The sequence below is a fragment of the Neltuma alba genome, unplaced genomic scaffold (assembly GCF_004799145.2).
Source record: "Neltuma alba isolate B1F8T4 unplaced genomic scaffold, ASM479914v2 tig00006893_pilon, whole genome shotgun sequence".
Taxonomy (NCBI): domain Eukaryota; kingdom Viridiplantae; phylum Streptophyta; class Magnoliopsida; order Fabales; family Fabaceae; genus Neltuma; species Neltuma alba.
The window spans coordinates 50339-58221 of NW_021634611.1; the positions used below are offsets into that span (position 1 = coordinate 50339).

General features: G+C 36.7%; 1 pseudogene; it reads right to left on the reverse strand.

Annotated features, from left to right (window-relative positions):
• LOC114751385 (pleiotropic drug resistance protein 1-like) lies at nucleotides 1–6449 on the reverse strand (annotated as a pseudogene).
• Nucleotides 6450–7883: the final 1434 nt, after the last annotated feature.

A 7883-nucleotide genomic window follows, 5' to 3' on the forward strand; every position in this document is an offset into this window, starting at 1 on the left:
GACTGAAATCTGTGTTTAATACTCTAGAAATTCGAGAATCACTTACGGGTCGTGGACAATGAATCCAGAGAGAGATTCCAGAGTCCGTAGAATGCGGCAGAAACAATGGCAGCGACATGGTGATTTGGTGTGACAGCCACTCCCATCATGCCATAGAAGGTGAAGTACAACAATGTGAAGAACATGAAGAACAGATACCAGAAAAACTTCTCCGCAGTCCATTCAAATCCAATCATGGCATATACTATATGAGTCCATACGTGACAGACAGCTTGGACAAAAATATATGGTATCTCTATTAAAACCTGTGACAAATAACTCTATTAGATTTGAGATCATGATTAAAAAAATTCTTTGTTAAATAATTTTACTATTTTCAGTTACCTGTGCAAATGCATAAGGTAAAGCAGAGTACATTCCGGCGGCTCGTTCTCTATAAAACACAGCTCTTTCAACTGCTACCACTGGTTGTACAGAAGAAGAGTTCTGAACACCAAGGAAGAGAACGGCAGTATACATAGAACCCATGGCATTAAACAAGTCTTGTCTGCTTGAGCTGTTGAAAGTTGCCCAAAAGAATCGCATCAGAACTGAAGTGAAAGATATAGATTTCTAAGATTAGCAAGTAGTTAAAAATAAATAAATAACTTACGTTTTGGTTCCGAGGTTCCAGAACATTGTTCCAAACATCAACGCTATGAAAGTAGTGAAGAGGAACCTCACAGCAGTGTATGGAGGATTTCTCCAATATGACCAATGTTGTTTCCATAAGCAAGCCAAGGATTGGACCCAAAATGACTGTGAGTACTGGGTGGGGAAATAAAGATCATTTGAACCTGGTGCAGGCTTGCCAAGATCTTCTATAAGCTGCTTGTTTCTCCTGAAAAGTCATACGTAGCAGTTTAGGAATTTAGAATGACAACAATATGAATGTCACTCTAGTCATTAGGCATTATATTCATAGCTATGAACTCACCTGTACAGGTCAGAGTTTCTGTAGATCTCAGTAAAATCAACACCTAAAGCAACCTCTTGTGCTGAAGTTGTGACTTCCAACATCCAAGTTGCTGGATTATAGCCGTCTTTGATTTTGCTCACGCCATCAATGCTCTACAAAATGAAAATATTGGAAAATCAGTGATCGCTGCTGCAATTATAGCTTGCTCATTGGAAATAACTGACTTTTAGTTGCCTCCTACCTCAAAGTACTTGATTAGTTGGCTAGAATGATGACCCAATGGTCCTACATATATCTCCTGTCCTCCACGCTTCATCAAGAAAAGCTGAGATCACAGTAACGTACAAACGTCAGATCCCCAGTCTGGTAAAGAATAACAGTACAAAACGCAAGCTTCATTGATTATTATGATTTGTTACCTCATCAAAAGCTTCAAATATGTCAATGCTTGGCTGATGGATGGTGCACACAACAGTTCTTCCAGTGTCCACCGTGTTCCTAACTGTTCTCATAACAATTGCAGCAGCTCTTGCATCTAATCCAGAAGTAGGCTCATCCATGAAAATTATAGAGGGATTAGCCACTAGTTCTACTGCAATTGTTAACCTCTTGCGTTGTTCAGTTGAAAGACCACTCACGCCAGGCAAACCAACCAGGGAGTTCCTCAATGGGTTCAGCTCCACAAGTTCCATGACTTCCTCAATAAACATCTGTAACAATTCATCAAATCCAACAATAAGACTAATCGGCTTTTATGTCAAGAGAAACTTTATGTTCAGGCCCAAAAAATGAGCAAATTTAAGGAAGTGTACTGCTTGGCTTTTGATGCTAACCTCTCTGGTTTTAGAATCAACCTCTTGAGGCAGACGAAGCCATGCTGAGTAGAGCAATGATTCATAGACAGTAACATGTGGGGAGTGGATATCATTTTGCTCACAATAACCAGCGACTCTAGCAAAAGTTTCTTGCTTTTTAGGGTATCCTGAAATGTTGATGCTCCCATCAATATATCCACCAGTTTTTCTACCAGCCAAAACATCCATCAGAGTAGTTTTTCCAGCACCACTGACCCCCATTAGCGCTGTGAGAACACCAGGCCTAAATGCTCCACTGACACCCTTTAGAAGTACCAATTTGTCCTCAAGTACACCTTGATCTTTCATTTCCTGCCATTTTTATATCAAAAGTGTTGGAACTCAAATAAAATACTCAACCACTGCTAGATTCAAGTCTAGAAATGATTTTTACCTGTGGCATGTCAACAGAGTATACAATTTCATCAAAAGTGATAGAGTGTGGCTCAAAAGGAAGAACCATTCCCCTTTTCCTTCCATGGCTGGAATCCGTAACAGAACCAGCTACTCTACCATTTTGCGAACTCACTACAAGAAAAAATGAGACCTTATTCAGCATCAAAGGCATGCTATTTGTTACAATTCAGCTGCAACATAGCTAGCATACATAGTTACCTATGCGTGGTAACTCAACTCCTTGGGCTCGGTGATTAGCTGCACTGTCTTCTGGTTCTTCATGTATTGTTGCCTGCGGCTTATCAAAAGCTGCAAAATCATTCATCTCGATTAACTAAAGCCATGCATCACTCCGACATGATTTTTTTTTTTCCAAAGCAGCAGATACTTACGGTTTAGAAATGATAGAGCCAGTGCAAATAGAGCATTGAAAAGAACCACAAATCCAATCAGTGCTCCAACTCCAATCCAATACCAATATGCCTTTGTGAAGAATCCACGAGACTCAAGTACTTGGATCCCAAGTATCTTTGTTGAATTGGGGGCAAACTATAATTGGAAAACAAGGAATTTTCAGATTACACCCAGACGTCACTCAAATGAAAGCAGGAAATTTTTTAAAGCTGTGTTCAAGAAATTACATGGTTCCAACTATGCCCAAGGAACTCATTAACAGCTATAGCGTTCTGGCCATACATAAAGGTGAAATCCAGTAACCCCAGATCCACCAGCCCTTGATATCCTCTGTTTGACATGCAATGAAAAGGGGGAAAAAGCGCATGTAAGCATAAAGTGGTCAACGTGACTTTTTCTTTTTGACATTTTATTAACGTATCTTACTTCTCGATAGAATAAAGCCACCCAATGCAAGAAGAATGAGCAGTGCAAAGGACCCAAATGTGTTGGCAACTATCATGTTCCTACCAAGTGCTGCAATAGATCGGAACAGTCCAGACGCCATCTGGGAAATCAGTAACAGTAGAAGGTATTGCTTGAATAATCTGCATGATAAACAAAACAGAGGTCCCATATTATAAGTAAATACAAACTTGAACTAGAATTTCCAAACAGAAGAAGAAGCAAGCCTCTTATTTACCTTCCAACATTTGGATCAAATCCAATTACATAGTAAGTGAGAAATGTCCAAACAGCAACTTCCAAAAATGTGATGGGTATCTTGAGAATCCAAGTGGGAATAGCATATGCCCACGAAGGATAAAATAGAAGGTCCCGTTGCTTGTAGAAAACAGGTAGCTTTGCAATGGTCATAGAAATCTCAGCCATGCCATTGAACATAATCATCATTAATGAGAAAAATAGCGCACCAGCATAAACCCCTCCGTCATTCAGGTATCCCGGTGCATATTGGTTCTTAAGAAAAGTGTCATTGCTACAAATGCCATGATAGTGAGCTAAATAGAACCAAGAAAAAATTACCAGTCAAAATCTTGTATAAAAAATAAAAAAATATTTTTTTATTAATAAAATAATAATAATAATCGAGAGCAAGTACCCACCTGTGTTAGCTTGAAGATGTAAACAAACGAGTTCCTTTTCATTAGCAAATATTCTCTAGAGAAGTTAGCCTTCAGAAGCTCCTTCTTGTTAACACCAAATTTTTAGTGGTTAAGGCAGCCGGATGGTTCTTTGACTTATCAAATGGAATTGCAAGTTCATCTCCGATTCTTCGGCCAACATGAAATGATTGGAATGCCTCAGTAAATTGAGTAACTGTTACAAAACTGTAGGGTTCATCTCGGCGCACCCAATACTGTTCCTGATCTTTTCTTGAAGTCACCTGCAACAGGAGAAGATTATATGAACGAAATTACGATAAAACCTTTATATTGAGGAAACAAGAGATAAACCTAGGACTTACTTCTTGAAGAAAGTCAGCAACACCTTTCCTCTCAGGACATCTAAAACCCATTGATTCAAAAAAGTCAAGCACATATTCACGGGGTCCTTGGTATACTATTTGTCCATCAGAGATTAGAATAATATCATCAAATAGTTCATAAGTCTCAGGTGCCGGCTGGAGCAGCGAGATAACAGCAGTTCCATTCAGAATGTGAACTAACTGCTTGAGAGAGTTCACAATTTGATACGTTGTAGAGCTGTCCAAGCCAGTGGATATTTCATCCATGAATAAAGCATTAGCAGGTCCAACCAGCATCTCCCCTGTGGTAACACGCTTCCTTTGTCCTCCAGAGATACCACGCAACATTTCATCCCCGACCATGGTATCAGCACATATATCCAATCCCAAAACCTGCAAGTTATCAAAAAAAATTATTAATCTGTTTCCTTCACATAGAACATTTTAGTAAATTATTAAGCAGGAAAGAACCTGGTATTGGTATTACCTTTAATACATAATCTGTTACAACATTTGCCTCTTGGCCTTCAGTTGCTGCTGCCTGGAATATCAGAAACAAATTAAATGTTATGATATTCCTTACTCCACCAATTACAGTGACTATTTATAATTTAATTTTCTAGGGGTAAAATTATAAAAAATTATTATAGCTTCTCTCTTACCTTCATGAAGACATCAATGTCCGGATCAGGTTTAATATTTGCTTCTTTTTCTCTTCTTGACAATTCAGATAGCAAGTCTGTGATAACCACACCGAATTAGACTATCAAAAATTAGAATGCAAGGAAAAAGGGAAATGTTCATATCAAAGTTTTACTAACCATATCGTGATCCCACCCCTTGGAACCTTGCAGAGAAAGCCAAGGTTTCCCTTACAGTCATTTCCCCAATGTGAACATCATGCTGGCTAATATAAGCAGCAGTTCTCTGAGGAACAAACTCCTTCATTTCATGGCCATTATAAGTCACTCTCCCAGATGTCTGTAGGACACAAGTATTTAAATTAGATGAGAAAAATTAAGAAATCACAGCTGCTCATTTACCATTTTAAAGAAAATGATCTTTAGTTTTCACCTTAAGACTCGGATCAAGCTTTCCAGACAAGGCCAAAAGTAAGTGTGGTTTTTCCAGAACTTGGAGGACCCAAAAGCAGTGTCATCCTGCGAGGCTTGACAATTCCACTAACATCTTTAAGAATTGTCACATGTCTCTTTCTGCTTGAGAGTACATGCAGAGAACTCAAGAAATTCTGGGAGACCAAGACCCAAAGATTGTCAGAGACTACATTGAATAACATCAATAACTCAAAAACAACATTTTATGATCTAACAAATCCACCTGTTCCTACCTCTGCTATATTAGTAACGAAGTTTATAAAAGTGGGCAAAGCTCTGCCTCCCGCATAAGCCTCTGCCTCAATATTTAGGTGCTCATATCGAACTTCAATTGTTGGAATATCAAGCCCAACTCTGAAACCAAAAATAGAAAACACAAGTATAACAAATATTTATTAGTTATACAAGAAGAGGTCGATAACACTGGCATCGATCAAAAATATAGTTTATAATAATTAAACTTGGTTTCCAAGAATATAAATGGTTGGATTAAAAATTCTCCTCAAGTATATTATGTAACCGGGAAAAAAAAAAAATCAATTGATCCGCCATCTCGTGTCAGTGTAAGATAAAATTAACAAACTAATTACGAAATTATTACTACTTAATTTAAAAAAAAAAAAACTTATGTTCCAGCTCCTCCATCACTAGAATCCTGCACTTAAATTCTTGCTTAGCAGGAAACAGCTAATTTCTCTTCTGAAAAGCGATATATTCTTACCTATCAATTCGTTCCCTGAGCTTTGACAAGAACTTCTCATTGTCCTCTTCGGTAACTTTAATCAACCTATCAAGCAATTTCTTTTTCTCCTGAAACCCAAGATCACCGATATCGATTTCATTGGCTATCCCATGAGATGCGGTCAACAAGCCTTTTTTGAGACGATTGTAAGTTGGGAGCTTTTCAAGCGCAGCCCATTTCAGAGCCTCTTCATCGTTTTCTTCACGCGAAGACCTCGAGAATACTTCAACTCCACTGCTTCTCCAAGCCGATGAACTCCCGGCTCGCATGCTACTTCGCATGCTATTACTTGCTAAATATATATTACCACCTTCCATCGCAACCCAAATGAAAAGAAGAAGACAATTTCTGCAACTTCAGTTCAACCCTTCGAAATCTTTTCCCCCTTCAATTCAGGAAATATAAAAGGACGACACCTTTCGCAGCTTCAAATCAACCTTTTTCAAGATTGGAGACTGGGAATAAAGAGTTTGTAATATCAAGTAATGCTTCTTGAGCTAGTAGCTAGCTATACAAATAAGCGAAAGAATTAAAGAATTTAAACTTGAAACGCTGAAAAAGGAAGACGAGATCTGTTTTAGTATTTTTCAGCTTTGTAATGGGATAGAATGGGATGGGGAATGAAGTGAAAGAGCTGGCAAGGCCTTTATATATACTCATCGTTAGCGTAACCCGGCGGCCAGTGAAGAAGAAGAAGGTCAATTTGTCAAATGAAATATAGAAGGCGTTCCCCGTTCTCATTTGGGTGACGAAAGAATGGACCGAAGAAAAAACGTGGAGAGAGAGTTTCCGGTATGAAATCCGAAGGAAAGTTCCTAGTATGAACAAGTCGACGAAGGCACCCTGTGAAGGAAGGAATACAGGAGGTCAAACATATTAAAATTCTGCACAATATTACAAATCGGTCAGAACTGATTTTTCTCAATTAAAATTAGATTAAAACCAATTTTTTAACTACAAATTAAATTAAATTTAAAATCGTATAATGTGCTTTATATTAAATAATTTAATTAAAAAATTATTTAAATAATATGTTGAAAACGGCTTAAATATAAGAAAATCCTAAAATAAAAAAATTACTTTATTTTTAAAATGACTTATAAAAAAATTTATTGCCTCTAAAACTGATGCCAAATAGCAGTATTAATTTTTTTTAATTCAACTAGCTTTTTTTTTTAAACAGACTTGTAAGATTTCTTAACTTTATCTAAAACATGAACAAGGCATTAAGTCAGGCCGCTGCATATATTCCTTAACGGAAAAGTAGTCCTTTTTTTGAAAAAAAAAATATTATGAAGTGTTGACCAATCAATCCAATTATTATAAAGCTTGATATATATAATGCAATATATATAGAAAATATAATATTATAAAGTTTAAGTTATTGATCAAATCAATTTGATAATTGCAAATCAAGATAGCAGAAATGAAGAAAGATTAGGATGGAAGAAATCGTTGCGGTCCAGCACACGGAAGGAGAAGAAAAATTTAATTGTAATGTTTTTTGTTTGATATGCATTTCATAATTTTTATATTATTTTTGTCTTGATTTTAGACTTCCGGCATTGCATTGAATTTTCAGATTTGCCATTGCGAATTTCAGAACTATGTGACTATATTCCATCCTAAATATAATATCTGATTTATAGTTAATTTATATTATAAATTAAATTTTATATTTAGAACTAGAGGTAATATTTGAGATAAATACCTATATTAAAGTCTTCTATAATTATGTAAAAAATTATTATCAAGTTTTCAATTACAACGATAAATATGTACTACCAAAAGAAAAGACATACGCTTGCAAAGGCCAACAAAGATTCTGATGCAAAGATAAAAGGGAAATTGCAAAAAAGACCTTGGAATTATAAAAACGCAGATAGAGACCCTTGACAACTTCACTTTAGGTTTTGACAAGAATAATATGCCCTGAAGT